Raw genomic sequence first — 18,256 nt, forward strand, 5'->3', positions numbered from 1 at the left:
TCTAAAGGGCTTTGACAAGCCCACAGACATTAAATACGACGGGACCAAAGATGTCCAGAAAGACCTAACGGCCTTTGAGGCCAGGATGAACATGGAAGAAGCCACCAACGCGGTCCGGTGCAGGGCCTTCCCAGTAATCTTAGCCGGTCCCGCAATCAAATGGTTCAACGCCCTTCCAAACGGTTCCATAGCCAGCTTTCATGACATCTTCAGGAAGTTTATGGAAGTTTATGGCCCAATTCACCACCAGAATCACCAGAACCAACCACCCCATCAGCGTACTCGGAATCACCCAGAGAAAAGACGAATTTACGAGGAAATACCTCGATAGATTCAATGATGAGTGCCACATGGTTGACGGGCTCACGAACTCGGTTGCCAGTCTTTACTTGACCAACGGCCTCATGAACGAAGACTTCCAAAAATACCTCACCACCAAGCCTTATTTGGACTATGTACAAAATTTAAAGCGTCGCAAGGGAATGCATCAATGACGAAGATGTGAGTCAAGTCGTAACCGTCAATAAACGACAACACAACAAATACGACACCTCACAATAACCCGCCACAAAAAAAATCCAAAAAGAGCACTTCAAACCAACAAACACAAACTAATCACCTAAGGTGGTAAAGTTTTCCAGCTGCACCCGTACCAGCTCCATCACAAAATAATAATGCATGATTAAGTTGCTCTGTTTTTTGTATGAAAATATTATCTTTCCTCAATATTTTTAGAAGCACACACGCATGTGATCCCATCCTTCATTGGACATTCGTCAAAATAATATGATAGGTAAAAAAATACTAACGACAAATAAAAAAAAAATTGCGAGAGTACTTCGCTAAGCCAAATAAAAAAATTTATATAATGGGAGAAACTTAATGGATAGAAACAAAGTCTTAATCTTTTTTGTTTTAAATTTACAGAGAAGTGCTACGTTATAATAAAATATCTTTCCTTTTTTTTTAATAAATCTATTTAAACACTTTTTTTAATTTGAGAAAAACATAGCACTCCAAACACATAATCAAATGCATGGTTAAATTTGCATATTAGCACACGTGCTTTTAACACTAAAAAAATTGTAATAAACTCATCACAATTTAAACAATCAGCTACCTAAAAGAATAAAAAATATATATAATAAATCTAAACAAAATATTAAAAAAATCTCAAACAAAAAATTTTAAAATTGAAAAATTTTTTAAAATAAAAAGTGATCAAACTTTGTTTTTAAACTTAGTCTTGAATTTTTTAAATATGGTATTTTTGTCAGTTAAACTTTCAGACTACGCCTTTAAAAAAGACAAGAACAACAAATAAAGATAAAATTGAAATAGAATTTAAATTGAAATAGAAAAGATCTATAGCCGAAGAATTATTAGGAAATAGTTTTCATATATGAAATGAATGAGAAAAGTGACATTGTTTTTTGAATCAGAGACAAACAAAGAAGCTAAAACTTAGAAACTTTTTGTTGGTGGCATTAGTTATTTGGTGAATTAGCTGCCATGATAAAATCTGTTAGAAATTTGTCATCTTGATATAATTAGATACAGTTTTGCATTTTTTGTTATTTATCTTTTGCTTTTTAGTATTAGTTAGTTAGTATTTTTTTTTTGGATATTTAGATTTTGATCGAAAACAGAAAAATTTATGTGATGAATTCAGGATTTTATCCATTTCTTCGTCTATTTGTTTTTTTCCATTTCTAACCCTAATTTCTGTCACATTCTTCGATTCTATTTTCTTTCATTCTTCGATTTTATTTTCTTTTCTTTTTTGCACGTAGACTCACACAGCAGAGTTTATGAGAGCTACCTCAATTCTCGCTTGATACATCAAGAAAGCATAAATTTGAGGGTTCCGATCACGAGATTACGTATGAAAGGTCTTTGATCTAATCTTTTAAAGGGTAGAATTAGTGAAATTGCAACCATGACAGATCCGAATCAAGAAAGTCCTATGGAGAATCAAAGCTTTTTGATGACAGATTTGCAAACTTTTGCACGAATGATGAGTTAAATAGCCACAATGCAGAGTCAGATTACTCAATCAGACAGAATGAGTTTAACTTGAATATGCTTCAAGATCTCTTAAGCCTGTTCTATCTCCACACTAGAAATAGTCCAGGTACTCCTCTCACAAATCAGAATTATCCACTCATGGTCTCGTTTGGTATGGCTTGCATTGAAGTCTGAAAACAAGTTGCGATTTATAGATGGTTCCCTTCTTAAACCTAGGAGATCAGATAGTTTGTTTGAGGCTTTTTGTTCTATCTTTTTTTTTTCTATCTTATCTTAGTGTCTGAAGCCACTAACACTCTTCTCTATCAGTTTTTATTTAACGAAATTCATTATGAGATCCAAAAATGCAGGAGCTTGAGGATGATTGGCACTTCTAAACTTCAAACAGGATTGTATATACTGAAAATTGGTAGCATCACTCGACATACGTCAGCCACACAGACAAAAATAACTGCTGAAGACCATCCTTTAGCAAGTACATTTTTTTTGAAGTAAAAGTTCAACACAATAAGGGGAGCAAAGGAATTAATAAAGACTAACTACTCAACGGCATAGCAACAACCAAAGGGATCACTACCACTCCAATCATCGGAAAACAAAAAGGACCTGTTTATAATTTCCACCATGCTTGAACCTTGATTATTGAAGATTCTAGCATTCCGTTTTAGCCAAATTATCTAGATAACAGCAAAGAAACCAATCAACCACCTCTTCCTCTCATCCTTCCTTGTTGAGATATTCATCCAACTTTCGAAATGTTGCTTTAGAGTACCCGGCATAGTCCATATCCTTCCAAGAGCGAACAGCCAAGCACACCACACCTGCTAAGTAAGTAACCTCACAACCAACAAAACAAGTGAAAAGTAGACTCCGACGACTTACAACATAAGGCGCATAAATTACCATTTTGGTTAATGATGAATCCATATTTGACGATAAATTTTGGATTGATTTGAGTGTATTTTATCATACAAACCCACATTTATTCATCTAAATAGCATACTTTTGTGTTCTCTCCCTAAATTGAGCCTAATTGTGAAAATATGCTATTTTGTGCCTAATTTAGTCAATTTTATCCCACTTTCATTCCATTCGATGCCTTGATGCTTTTGATGAATAATTTCAGGTGTAATAGGTTAAGATGGCTTGATGAAAGTGGAGGATAAGCATGCAATTGGGAGAAAATATGAAGAAATCAGAGGAGAAGCACACACTGGCGTATGCATACGCACAACCTACTGTGCGAATGCACAAAAACCACACAGCCATGTATGCGTATGCACAACATCCTGTGCGTATGCATATGAAGAAAATCAGCAAGTGTGCGTGCGCACACACATGTGCGTACGCACAGGTCCGAGCGCGTGACTCATTTATTGCAAATCGCTGGTGGCGATTTTTGGTCCTCCAAAGCCCAATTTTGGACCTTCTGAGGCTGATTGAGTGCTATATCAAAGAGGGCCTCCTTCCATGTGAAGGGGAGGGGCAATTAGGTTTAGCTTTTATCATGTTTTAGTGTAGTTTTCTAGAGAGAGAAGCTCCCCCCTCTCTCTAGAATTAGGGTTTCTTAGTTTAATTTCTTGCAATTTCTACTTTTAATTCTTGTTTTCATTTACTTTTCCTTGTCATTTATTGTTATTGCATCTTTGTTCTTTCCTTCTATTTGCTATTTTATTTCTATTGTCCTTTTATGTTTATGACACTTTGTTGATTTTAATTTTAATTAATGCAAATTTATGTTTCCATGTCATTTATTGCTTTCTTTAGTTGTTGTTATGATTCTCTTGCTTTTGGTATTTTAGATTTTATTTTTAATACAATTTAATATTATTTTATTTTCATGTACACCAAGTGTTTGATAAAATGCTTGGCCTAGTTTCTACTTAGTTTTTCTACACTCTTGGCTTGGAATTGATGACTTTGGTGATCCTTGAGTCATTGATGTCCATTCTTGTTTGGTACATTAGAGTAGTTAGTTGATTTGGTTTCCATTGACACTATGTGACCCTTAGTGTTGACATAGGACTTATGGATTGAAATCAACTATACCTATTTGACTTATCTTCGATGTAAGATTGACTAAGTAGGATTAACTCTTCATAATCATCATGTGTTTGTGGCTAATATCTAGGATAGATAACCTTAACTCTCAATTACATGCTGGTGCACGAAATTGTGATCATCAATAGCGCCATCAACATGGTACGCACAATTGTAATCTCAACTCTCTATCACAACTTTGCACAACTAACCAGCAAGTGTACTGGGTCGTCCAAGTAATAAACCTTACGCGAGTAAAGGTCGATCCCACAGAGATTGTTGGTATGAAGCAAGCTATGGTCACCTTGTAAATCTTAGTCAGGAAAACTCAAATGGTTATGGATGATGTATGAATAAAACATAAAGATAAAGATAGAGATACTTATGTAATTCTTTGGTGAGAATTTCAGATAAGCGTATGGAGATGCTTTGTCCCTTCCGTCTCTCTGCTTTCCTACTGTCTTCATCCAATCCTTCTTACTCCTTTCCATGGCAAGCTGTATGTTGGGCATCACCATTGTCAGTGGCTACAATCCCGTCCTCTCAGTGAAAATGTTCAACGCACCCTGTCACGGCACGGCTAATCATCTGTCGGTTCTCAATCAGGTTGGAATAGAATCCAGTGATTCTTTTGTGTCTGTCACTAACGCCCAGCCTTCAGGAGTTTGAAGCTCGTCATAGTCATTCAATCATTGAATCCTACTCAGAATACCACAGACAAGGTTTAGACCTTCTGGATTCTCTTGAATGCAGTCATCAATTCTAGCTTATACCACGAAGATTCCGGTTAAAGAATCCAAGAGATATCCACTCAATCTAAGGTAGAACGGAGGTGATTGACAGTCACACGTTCATAGGTGAGAATGATGATGAATGTCACGGATCATCACATTCATCAAGTTGAAGAACAAGTGATATCTTAGAACAAGAACAAGTTGAATTGAATAGAAGAACAATAGTAATTGCATTAATACTCGAGGTACAGCAGAGCTCCACACCTTAATCTATGGTGTGTAGAAACTCCACCGTTGAAAATACATAAGAACATCCTGTGCGTACGCATATGAAGAAAATCAGCAAGTGTGCGTGCGCACACACATGTGCGTACGCACAGGTCCCAGCATGTGACTCATTTATTGCAAATCGCTGGTGGCAATTTTTGGGCCTCCAGAGCCCAATTTTGGACCTTCTGAGGCTGATTGAGTGCTATATCAAAGAGGGCCTCCTTTCATGTGAAGGGGGGCAATTAGGTTTAGTTTTTATCATGTTTTAGTGTAGTTTTCTAGAGAGAGAAGCTCCCCCTCTCTCTAGAATTTGGGTTTCTTAGTTTAATTTCTTGCAATTTCTACTTTTAATTCTTGTTTTCATTTACTTTTTCTTGTCATTTATTGTTATTGCATCTTTGTTCTTTCCTTCTATTTGCTATTTTATTTCTATTGTCCTTTTATGTTTATGACACTTTATTGATTCTAATTTTAATTAATGCAAATTTATGTTTCCATGTCATTTATTACTTTCTTTAGTTGTTGTTATGATTCTCTTGCTTTTGGTATTTTAGATTTTATTTTTAATACAATTTAATATTATTTTATTTTCATGCACACCAAGTATTTGATAAAATACTTGGCTTAGTTTCTACTTAGTTTTTCTACACTCTTGGCTTAGAATTGATGACTTTGGTGATCCTTGAGTCATTGATGTCCATTCTTGTTTGGTACATTAGAGTAGTTAGTTGATTTGGTTTCCATTGACTCTTTGTGACCCTTAGTGTTGACATAGGACTTATGGATTGAAATCTACTATGCTTATTTGACTTATCTTCGTTGTAAGGTTGACTAAGTAGGATTAACTATTTATAATCATCATGTGTTTGTGGTCAATATCTAGGATAGGTAACCTTAGCTCTCAATTACATGCCAAGAGGTTTCTTGCATTTTAAATTTCCTTGCTTTGACTTTTATTGCTTGCATGCTTAGTTTTCACACTCTTGGTTGAGAAATTGGGTGTTTGGGTAGAATTGAGTTGTGGATGTCCATTCCATATTGTGTGAGGATTGTTAATTGGTTTAGTTTCTCTTGACTCTAAGTGATCCACTAGTGTTGACTTAGGACTTAGGGATTGGAATCTGGTGGGCGAAATCGTGATTCATTCTTTTCACTTCAACAATCCAAGGTAATGGCTCCAAAGACTTGGTGCACAGAACCATGGTCCAAAATTAACTTCACAGTCTCGCTCAACTAACCAGCAAGTGCACTGGGTCGTCTAAGTAATATCTTACGTGAGTAAGGGTCGATCCCACAGAGATTGTTGGTATGAAGCAAGCTATGGTCATCTTGTAAATCCCAGTCAGGAGGATAAAATTATGGAATTTAGAAAATCAAATATGATTAATAAAAATAAACAGAAAATAAAATAGGATAGAGATACTTATGTAAATCAATAGTGGAATTTCAGATAGGCGTATGGAGATGCTGTGCTCCTCTTGAATCTCTACTTTCTTATTATATTCATCCAATCCTTCTTACTCCTTTCCATGGCAAGCTGTATGTAGGGCATCACCGTTGTCAATGGCTACATCCCATCCTCTCAGTGAAAACGTTCCTATGCTCTGTCACAGCACGGCTAATCATCTGTCGGTTCTCAATCAGGTTGGAATAGAATCCCTTGATTCTTTTGCGCTTGTCATCACGCCCAGCCTTCAGGAGTTTGAAGCTCGTCACAGTCATTCAATCCCAGAATCCTACTCGGAATACCACAGACAAGGTTTAGACTTTCCAGATTCTCATGAATGCCGCCATCAATTCTAGCTTATACCACGAAGATTCTGTTGGGGAATCTAAGAGATATGCGTCCGGCCTAAGGTAGAACGGAAGTGGTTGTCAGTCACGCGCGTTCATAGGTGAGAATGATGATGAGTGTCACGGATCATCCCATTCATCAAGGTGAAGTGCAACGTATATCTTGGATTAAGAATAAAATTGATTTGGATAGAAAATAATAGTAATTGCATTGAAACTTGAGGTACAGCAGAGCTCCACACCCTTAATCTATGGTGTGTAGAAACTCCACCGTTGAGAATACATAAGTGAGAGAGGTTCAGGCATGGCCGAATGGCCAGCCCCCAAAACGTGGTCACTGGATCAAAATACAATCCAGGATCAAAACCAAGATGATAATATGATAGTAAAGAGTTCTATTTATAATAAACTAGCTACTAGGGTTTACAGAAGTAAGTAATTGATGCATAAATCCACTTCCGGGGCCCACTTGGTGTATGTTTGGGCTGAGCTTAGTCTATCCACGAGCTGAGGCTTTTCTTGGAGTTGAACTCCAAGTTATAACGTGTTTTGGGCGTTCAACTCCGGATCATGACGTGTTTCTGGCGTTTAACTCCAGACAGCAGCATGTACTTGGCGTTCAACGCCAAGTTACGTCGTCAATTTCCGAATAAAGTATAGACTATTATATATTGCTGGAAAGCTATGGATGTCTACTTTCCAACGCCGTTGAGAGCGCGCCATTTGAAGTTTTGTAGCTCCAGAAAATCCATTTTGAGTACAGGAAGGTCAGATTCCAACAGCATCAACAGTCCTTTTGTCAGCCCTTTTCAGAGTTTTGCTCAAGTCCCTCAATTTCAGCCAGAAATTACCTGAAATCACAGAAAAACACACAAACTCATAGTAAAGTCCAGAAATGTGAATTTAACATAAAAACTAATGAAAACATCTCTAAAAGTAGCTTGAACTTACTAAAAACTACCTAAAAACAATGCCAAAAAGCGTATAAATTATTCGCTCATCACAACACCAAACTTAAATTGTTGCTTGTCCCCAAGCAACTGAAAATCAAATAGGATAAAAAGAAGAGAATATACTATAAATTCCAGAATATCAATGAATATTAATTATAATTAGATGAGCGGGACTTGTAGCTTTTTGCTTCTGAACAGTTTTGGCATCTCACTTTTTCCTTTGAAGTTTAGAATGATTGGCTTCTCTGGGAACTTAGAATTTCGGATAGTGTTATTGACTTTCCTAGTTAAGTATGTTGATTCTTGAACACAGCTACTTTTTGAGTCTTGGCCGTGGCCCTAAGCACTTTGTTTTCCAGTATTACCACCGGATACATAAATACCACAGACACATAACTGGGTGAACCTTTTCAGATTGTGACTCAGCTTTGCTAGAGTCCCCAGTTAGTGGTGTCCAGAGCTCTTAAGCACACTCTTTTGCTTTGGATCCTTTTTACCCTTGCCTTTTGGTTTTAAGGGCTATTGGCTTTTTCTGCTTGCTTTTTCTCTTTTTTTTTTCAAAATATATTTTTTTTCGCCAATTATTTATTTATTTATTTATTTTTTTTCGCCATTCACTGCTTTTTCTTGCTTCAAGAATCAAATTCATGATTTTTCAGATTGTCAATAACATTTCTCCTTGTTCATCATTCTTTTAAGAGCCAACAATTTTAACATTCATAAACAACAAGATCAAAAATATGCACTGTTTAAGCATTCATTCAGAAAGCAAGAAGTATTGTCACCACATCAATATAATTAAACTAAATTCAAGGATAAATTCGAAATTTATGTATTTCTTGTTCTTTTGAATTAAAACAAATTTTTTTTAAGAGAGGTGAAGGATTTATAGAATTTATTCATAGCTTTAAGACATAGTTACTACATACTAATGATCATGTAATAGATAAACATATAAAAAAATGAAAAGTAGGAAGAAAAAAAAATTTAGAACAAGGAATGAGTCCACCTGAGTGAGGGTGGCGCCTTCTTGAAGATCCAATGGTACTTTTTGAGCTCCTTTATGTCTCTTCCTTGCTTCTGTTGCATGATCCCTAGTGATTTTGGTGTTCCTATCCTTAGTTGCTTCCAATAATTATGTGGAGGAACATGTATCCCCTGAGGTATCTCAGGGATTTCTTGATTTGCAGTCAAATATTCTACCACTGAGCTATAGACCCTTTAGATGAGTCTTTCCATCTCCCATGACTCGGAGGTGGAAGCTTTTTGTCTTTCTTTTTTCTCTTGACTTCCTCTTCAGAGTCCTTTCAGGTTCATGATCTGCTTCAATAAGAATGTTCTTGTCCTTGCTCCTGCTCATATAGGGAAGAAGAGAACAAGAAAAGAAAGAGGAATCCTCTATGTCACAGTAAAGAGGTTCCTTATTGTTAGTAGAAGAAGAAAGGAATAAAAGTGGAGAATCCAATCACAATGGTGAGGATAGAGGCAGTGATTGGAGATGAAGAGAGGTGAAGAGAAGTGTTAGTAAATAAATAAAATAAATAGAAAGAGATGAGGGGGAGAGAAATTCGAAAATAATTTTGAAAAATGGGTTAGTAATTTTCGAAAATTAAAACTAAAATTTGAAACAATTAATTAATTAGAAAGAATTTTTGAAAAAGAGGGAGGTATTTTCGAAAATTAGAGAGGAAAAAGTAGTTAGGTGGTTTTGAAAAAGATAAGAAACAAACAAAAAGTTAATTAGTTAGTTGAAAAAGATATTAAAATCAATTTTGAAAAGATAAGAAGATAAGAAGTTAGAAAAGATATTTTAAAAATTTTTGAAAAAGATAAAATTTTGAAAAAAAAATATGATATAAAAGATATGATTTAAAAAGATATGGTTTTGAAAAGATAAGATTGAATTTAGTTTTGAAAAAGATTTGAATTTTAAAATCACAATTAATGACTTGACTCACAAGAAATCACAAGATATGATTCTAGAACTTAAAATTTGAATCTTTCTTAACAAGAAAGTAACAAACTTGAAATTTTTGAATCAAAACATTAATTTTTGATGCAATTTTCGAAAATATGATGTAAAGATAAGAAAAAGATTTTGAAAAAGATTTTTGAAATTTTCGAAAATGATGAAAAAATGGAAAAGATATGATTTTTGAAAAAAGATTTTAAAAAGATAAGATTTAAAAAGATAAGATATTTTTTTGATTTTTGAATTTTTTTATGAGAGAGAAAAACACTAAAAATACTCAATGCATGAAAATTTTGGATCAAAACACATGATGCATGCAAGAACACTATGAATGTCAAGATGAACACCAAGAACACTTTGAAGATCATGATGAACATCAAGAACATATTTTTGAAAAATTTTCAATGTAAAGAAAACATGCAAGACACCAAACTTAGAAATTTTTCATGTTTAGACTCTATGAATGCAAGAATGCATATGAAAAACACCATACAACACAAAACAAGAAAATATGAAGATCAAACAAGAAAGTTCATCAAGAACAACTTGAAGATCATGATGAACACTATGAATGCATGAATTTTTTCAAAAATTTTATGCAAGAAAAAGATGAACATGCAATTGACACCAAACTTATGACTTGACACAAGACTCAAACAAGAAACAAAATATTTTTAATTTTTATGATTTTCTATTTTTTTTGTATTTTATTTGATTTTTTCGTAAAATATATAGGAAAAATAAAATAAGAAATTCAAAAATTTTTAATATGAATTCCAGGAATCTTCGCAATGTTAGTTTAAAGCTCCAGTCTAGGAATTAGACATGGCTTAATAGCTAGCCAAGCTTTTGTGAAAGCCCCGGTCCAAAACACTAGACATGGCCAATGGCCAGCCAAGCTTTAGCATACAGCCAATAATCAAATTAGCTTGCCTCTATGAAGATGGTTTTGAAGCCTCAGTCCAAAAGAATTTAGACATGGCTTTACAGCCAGCCAGGCTTCAACATGCTTCATGAAACTCTAGAATGCATATTAAAAAATTTTTTGAATAATTTTCGAAAATAGGGAGAAGATTTTGAAAAGATTTTCGAAATTTTTTTTAATAAAATAAAAATTACCTAATCTGAGCAACAAGATGAACCGTCAGTTGTCCATACTCGAACAATCCCCGGCAACGGCGCCAAAAACTTGGTGTTGTTGCCGGATTAAAAACTTGGCACCATTGTGGGTTGGAAACAATTGTTTGAATTGTTGTTCGAAATTGATTGTTACCCGGAAACGGCGCCAAAAACTTGGTGGGCGAAATCGTGATTCATTCTTTTCACTTCAACAATCCAAGGTAATGGCTCCAAAGACTTGGTGCACAGAACCATGGTCCAAAATTAACTTCACAGTCTCGCTCAACTAACCAGCAAGTGCACTGGGTCGTCCAAGTAATACCTTACGTGAGTAAGGGTCGATCCCACAGAGATTGTTGGTATGAAGCAAGCTATAGTCATCTTGTAAATCCCAGTCAGGAGGATAAAATTATGGAATTTAGAAAATCAAATATGATTAATAAAAATAAACAAAAAATAAAATAGGATAGAGATACTTATGTAAATCAATAGTGGAATTTCAGATAGGCGTATGGAGATGTTGTGCTCCTCTTGAATCTCTACTTTCTTATTATATTCATCCAATCCTTCTTACTCCTTTCCATGGCAAGCTGTATGTAGGGCATCACCGTTGTCAATGGCTACATCCCATCCTCTCAGTGAAAACGTTCCTATGCTCTGTCACAGCACGGCTAATCATCTATCGGTTCTCAATCAGGTTGGAATAGAATCCCTTGATTCTTTTGCGCTTGTCATCATGCCCAGCCTTCAGGAGTTTGAAGCTCGTCACAGTCATTCAATCCCAGAATCCTACTCGGAATACCACAGACAAGGTTTAGACTTTCCAGATTCTCATGAATGCCGCCATCAATTCTAGCTTATACCACGAAGATTCTGTTGGGGAATCTAAGAGATATGCGTCCGGCCTAAGGTAGAACGGAAGTGGTTGTCAGTCATGCGCGTTCATAGGTGAGAATGATGATGAGTGTCACGGATCATCCCATTCATCAAGGTGAAGTGCAACGTATATCTTGGATTAAGAATAAAATTGATTTGGATAGAAAATAATAGTAATTGCATTGAAACTTGAGGTACAGCAGAGCTCCACACCCTTAATCTATGGTGTGTAGAAACTCCACCGTTGAGAATACATAAGTGAGAGAGGTTCAGGCATGGCCGAATGGCCAGCCCCCAAAACGTGGTCACTGGATCAAAATACAATCCAGGATCAAAACCAAGATGATAATATGATAGTAAAGAGTTCTATTTATAATAAACTAGCTACTAGGGTTTACAGAAGTAAGTAATTGATGCATAAATCCATTTCCGGGGCCCACTTGGTGTATGTTTGGGCTGAGCTTAGTCTATCCACGAGCTGAGGCTTTTCTTGGAGTTGAACTCCAAGTTATAACGTGTTTTGGGCGTTCAACTCTGGATCATGACGTGTTTCTGGCATTTAACTCCAGACAGCAGCATGTACTTGGCGTTCAACGCCAAGTTACATCGTCAATTTCCGAATAAAGTATGGACTATTATATATTGCTGGAAAGCTCTGGATGTCTACTTTCCAAATCCATTGAGAGCGCGCCATTTGGAGTTCTGTAGCTCCAGAAAATTTATTTTGAGTGCAGGGAGGTCAGATTCCAACAGCATCAGCAGTCCTTTTGTCAGCCCTTTTCAGAGTTTTGCTCAAGTCCCTCAATTTCAGCCAGAAATTACCTGAAATCACAGAAAAACACATAAACTCATAGTAAAGTCCAGAAATGTGAATTTAACATAAAAACTAATGAAAACATCTCTAAAAGTAGCTTGAACTTACTAAAAACTACCTAAAAACAATGCCAAAAAGCGTATAAATTATCCGCTCATCAGAATCATTTATACCCTTTTGACTAATTCTCAAGTAGGATTGACTAATCGGGATTAATTCCATAGACAAATGCCATGTTTGTAGTCCACAACTAGGATAGGAATCCTTAATTCCCCAATTCTCACCAAGAGCCTTCTTGCTATTTACATTTCTTGCTTCTTGCATTCATCCAACCCCCATTTCCCCTATAGCTAATAATATGCACTTCATTTGCAACTCCTAGGGAAGACGACCCGGGAGTTTAATACTCTCAGTTTATTATTGTGTATTGATTGTGACTATTCATTTGATTGATGGTCAAATTGTCAGGTTAGGACTATACTTACAATGCCAATTTTATTTTGATGAAAAATTCCTATCCTATGCAATTTGGTCGTTCGTCAGTTAACTACACCTACTCTACACAGTCTTTCTTTAGTATTCACCCTCCCTACCAACAAAAACCAAGAAAACAACTCAATCCTTGGTGGAACAAAACCCTTCCAAATGACACTAGTGAAACTGTAGCTTGTGATTTCCTCCGGATGAACTGCTTCCTGCAACACACCTGCACAATCGAGTTAGTTGAATAAATTCCAGATTTATCATATTTCCAGACCACACTGTCCTCTCTCTCAGTTGTAAGCTTAACTGACTGTAGCATCTTGATGGGCGGATAATTTGTACGCTTTTTGGCATTGTTTTTAGTATGTTTTTAGTATGATCTAGTTAGTTTTTAGTATATTTTTATTAGTTTTTAGTTAAAATTCACTTTTCTGGACTTTACTATAAGTTTGTGTGTTTTTCTGTGATTTCAGGTATTTTCTGGCTGAAATTGAGGGACCTGAGCAAAAATCTGATTCAGAGACTGAAAAGGACTGCAGATACTGTTAGATTCTGACCTCCCTGCACTCGAAGTGGATTTTCTGGAGCTACAAAAGCCCAATTGGCGCGCTCTTAACGGCGTTGGAAAGTAGACATCCTGGGCTTTCCAGAAATATATAATAGTCCATACTTTGCCCAAGATTTGATGGCCCAAACCGGTGTTCAAAGTCACCCTCAGGAATTCCAGCGTTAAACGCCGGAACTGGTACAAGAATGGGAGTTAAACGCCCAAACTGGCACCAAAGCTGGCGTTTAACTCCAAGAAGAGTCTCTACACGAAAATGCTTCAATGCTCGGCCCAAGCACACACCAAGTGGGCCCGAAAGTGGATTTTTATGTCATTTACTCATCTCTGTAAACCTTAGGCTACTAGTTCTCTATAAGTAGGACCTTTTACTATTGTATTGAGATATCTGGGTAGTTATCTTTGTTCTGATGCTATCTTAGATCATTGGGAGGCTGGCCATTCGGCCATGCCTAGACCTTGTTCTTATGTATTTTCAACGGTGGAGTTTCTACACACCATAGATTAAGGTGTGGAGCTCTGCTGTACCTCGAGTATTAATGCAATTACTATTGTTCTTCTATTCAATTCCGCTTGTTCTTGTTCTAAGATATCACTTGTTCTTCAACTTGATGAATGTGATGATCCGTGACACTCATCATCATTCTCACCTATGAACGTGTGACTGACAACCACCTCCGTTCTACATTAGATTGGGTGAATATCTCTTGGATTCCTGATACACGATGCATGGTTGATCGCCTGACAACCGAATGCTCACCTGACAAACGAGCCAGCCATTCCGTGAGATCAGAGTCTTCGTGGTATAGGCTAGAACTGATGGCGGCATTCAAGAGAATCCGGAAGGTCTAACCTTGTCTGTGGTATTCTGAGTAGGATTCAATGATTGAATGACTGTGACGTGCTTCAAACTCCTGAGGGCGGGGCGTTAGTGACAGACGCAAAAGAATCACTGGATTCTATTCCGGCCTGATCGAGAACCGACAGATGGATAGCCGTGCCGTGACAGGATGCGTTGAACATTTCCACTGAGAGGATGGGAGGTAGCCACTGACAACGGTGAAACCCTTGCTTAAGCTTGCCATGGAAAGGAGTAAGAAGGATTGGATGAAGACAGTAGGAAAGCAGAGAGACGGAAGGGAAGGCATCTTCATACGCTTATCTGAAATTCCTACCAATGAATTACATAAGTATCTCTATCTTTATCTTTATGTTTTATGCGTTTATCACCATACCCATTTGAGTTTGCCTGACTAAGATTTACAAGGTGACCATAGTTTGCTTCATACCAACAATCTCCGTGGGATCAACCCTTACTCGCGTAAGGTTTATTACTTGGACGACCCAGTGCACTTGCTGGTTAGTTGTGCGAAGTTGTGTTTATGCCATGGTAAAGAACACCAAGTTTTTGGGGTTCATTATCGGGGATTATGAGAGTTGTGAAAAGTATTGTTCACAATTTCGCGCTATCAAGTTTTTGGCGCCGTTGCCGGGGATTGTTGAGTTTGGACAACTGACGGTTCATCTTGTTGCTTAGATTAGGTATTTTTTTTCAGAATTCTTGAAGATGAATTCTAGTGTTTCATGATGATCTGTTGAAGTCTGGCTGGCTGTGAAGCCATGTCTAATTTCATTGGACCGAGGTTTCAACTTATCATCACAAGAGCTTGTTGATTTCTATCAATCTTGCTGTTGGAGCAGTGATCTGCTAAGGCTTGGCTGGCCATTGGCCATGTCTAGTGTTTTGGACCGAAGCTTTCTTTGAAAGCTTGGCTGGCTGTGAAGCCATGTCTAATTCCTGGACCGAAGTCTTAGACTAAACATTGCATGATTCCTGGAATTCTCATTAAGAATTTTGATACCTTTTTCCACTTAATTTTCGAAAATCCAAAAAAAAAAATTACAAAATCATAAAATCCAAAAATATTTCTTGTTCGAGTTTAGAGTCTCATCTTAAGTTTGGTGTCAATTGCATGCTTTCATTCATGTGTCTTCATTAATCTTCAAGTTGTTCTTGATGATTTCATTGCTCTGATCTTTGAATTCTATTGACTTGAGTGTTTTGTGTGTCTCATATGCATTCTCATTTTGTTAGTGTCAGTAGTATACAAACTGCTAAGTTTGGTGTCTTGCATGCATTGTTATTTGATTTTAGTTGCATTTTGATTATTCCTTATTATTAAAAATCCAAAAATATTTTTAATGTGTGTCTTTTCAAGTCAATAATACAGAGAATTGAAGATTCAGAACATACAGCAGAGGAACTACACAGAAAAAGCTGGGCGTTCAAAACGCCCAGTAAGGAAGACAAACTGGCGTTTAAACGCCAGCCAGGGTACCTGGTTGGGCGTTTAACGCCCAAAAGGGTAGAGTTTTGGGCGTTAAACGCCAGAATGTGCACCATTCTGGGCGTCTAACGCCAGGATGGCACAAGAGGGAAGATTTTGTTTTCAAATCAATTTTTTTTTAAGTTTTCAAAATCTTTTCAAAATCAAATCTTTTTCAAATCAATTTTTTCAATCAAATCTTTTTCAAAATCAATTTCTTTCTATTTTTAAAAATACTTGCTATCAATTAATGATTTGATTCAACATTTCAAGTATGTTGCCTTTTCTGTTGAGAAAGGTTTAATGTCTGAATCATATCTTTTCTTGATAGCCAAGTCATTGAGTTTCAAAATCAAATCTTTTTAAAATGTTTTTCAAATCATATCTTCTCAATCACATCTTTTTAAAACTAATCATATCTTCTTAACCACATCTTCTTCAAAATAGTTTTCAATCAAATCTTTTTGATTTCTAATTTCAAAATCTTTTTCAAAAATCACTTGATCTCTTTTCTATTCTTGGTTTTCGAAAATCAATTTGTGTTTTTCAAAATGTTTTTTAAAATCTTTTACTTAATTTTCGAAAATTACTTCCCTTCTTCTCACATCCTTCTATTTATGGACTAACACTATTCCATAATGCAAAATTTGAACTCCATCTTCTTTGATAAGTTCAAATTTTCTACGTCTGTCTTCTACTTTTCTTTTCCTCTGACACCTAAAGGAATCTCTATACTGTGACATAGAGGATTCCACTTTTTCTTATTCCCTTCTCTTTCTTATGAGCAGGAGCAAGGACAAAAGCATTCTTGTTGAGGCTGATCCTGAACCTGAAAGGACCTTGAAGAGAAAGCTAAGAGAAGCCAAAGCACAACTCTCTGTAGAGGACCTAACAGAAATCTTCAAAGAAGAAGAACCCATGGCAGCCGAAAACAACAACAATGCCAACAATGCAAGGAAGGTGCTAGGTGACTTTACTGCACCTACTCCCGACTTTTATGGGAGAAGCATCTCTATCCCTGCCATTGGAGCAAACAACTTTGAGCTTAAACCTCAATTAGTTTCTCTAATGCAACAGAATTGCAAGTTCCATGGACTTCCATTGGAAGATCCTCATCAGTTTTTAGCTGAATTCTTGCAAATCTGTGACACTGTCAAGACTAATGGGGTTGACCCTGAGGTCTACAGACTCATGCTATTCCCTTTTGCTGTAGGAGACAGAGCTAGGACATGGTTGGACTCTCAACCTAAAGAAAGCCTGGACTCTTGGGAAAAGCTAGTCAATGCCTTCTTGGCAAAGTTCTTTCCACCTCAAAAATTGAGTAAGCTTAGAGTGGAAGTCCAAACCTTCAGACAGAAGGAAGGAGAATCCCTCTATGAAGCTTGGGAAAGATACAAACAATTAATCAGAAAGTGTCCTTCTGACATGCTTTCTGAATGGAGCATCATAGGTATTTTCTATGATGGTCTCTCTGAACTATCCAAAATGTCTTTGGATAGCTCTGCTGGAGGATCTCTTCATCTGAAGAAGACGCCTACAGAAGCTCAAGAGCTGATTGAAATGGTTGCAAATAACCAATTCATGTACACTTCTGAAAGAAATCCTGTGAACAATGGGACTAGTCAGAAGAAAGGAGTTCTTGAGATTGACACTCTGAATGCCATATTGGCTCAGAATAAAATATTGACTCAACAAGTCAATATGATTTCTCAAAGTCTGTCTGGAATGCAAAATGCACCAAGCAGTACTAAGGAAGCTTCATCTGAGGAAGAAGCTTATGATCCTGAGAACCCTTCAATGGAAGAGGTGAATTACATGGGAGAACCCTATGGAAACACCTATAATCCTTCATGGAGAAATCATCCAAATTTCTCATGGAAGGATCAATAGAGACCTCAACAAGGTTTCAACAATAATAATGGTGGAAGAAACAGGTTTAGCAATAGCAAGCCTTTTCCATCATCTTCTCAGCAACAGACAGAGAGTTCTAAGCAGAACACCTCTGACTTAGCAACCATGGTCTCTGATCTGATCAAAACCACTCAAAGTTTCATGACTAAAACAAGGTCCTCCATTAGAAACTTGGAGGCACAAGTGGGTTAGCTGAGCAAGAGAATTACTGAACTCCCTCCTAGTACTCTTCCAAGCAATACAGAAGAAAATCCAAAAGGAGAGTGCAAGGCCATCCACATGGCCGAATTTTGGGAGGAAGAAGAGGCAGTGAACGCCACTGAGGAAGGCCTCACTGGACGTCCACTGGCCTCCAATGAGTTCCCCAATG

General features: G+C 36.7%; 1 non-coding gene across 1 annotated transcript; it reads right to left on the bottom strand.

Moving 5' to 3' along the window:
- Positions 1-17,298: 17,298 nt before the first annotated feature.
- On the bottom strand, positions 17,299-17,406 carry LOC130964651 (small nucleolar RNA R71). The gene has a single exon (XR_009080736.1). It is a non-coding gene; the product is annotated as a small nucleolar RNA R71 (small nucleolar RNA).
- Positions 17,407-18,256: the final 850 nt, after the last annotated feature.

This window comes from Arachis stenosperma, chromosome 2 (assembly GCF_014773155.1).
Source record: "Arachis stenosperma cultivar V10309 chromosome 2, arast.V10309.gnm1.PFL2, whole genome shotgun sequence".
Lineage (NCBI taxonomy): Eukaryota > Viridiplantae > Streptophyta > Magnoliopsida > Fabales > Fabaceae > Arachis > Arachis stenosperma.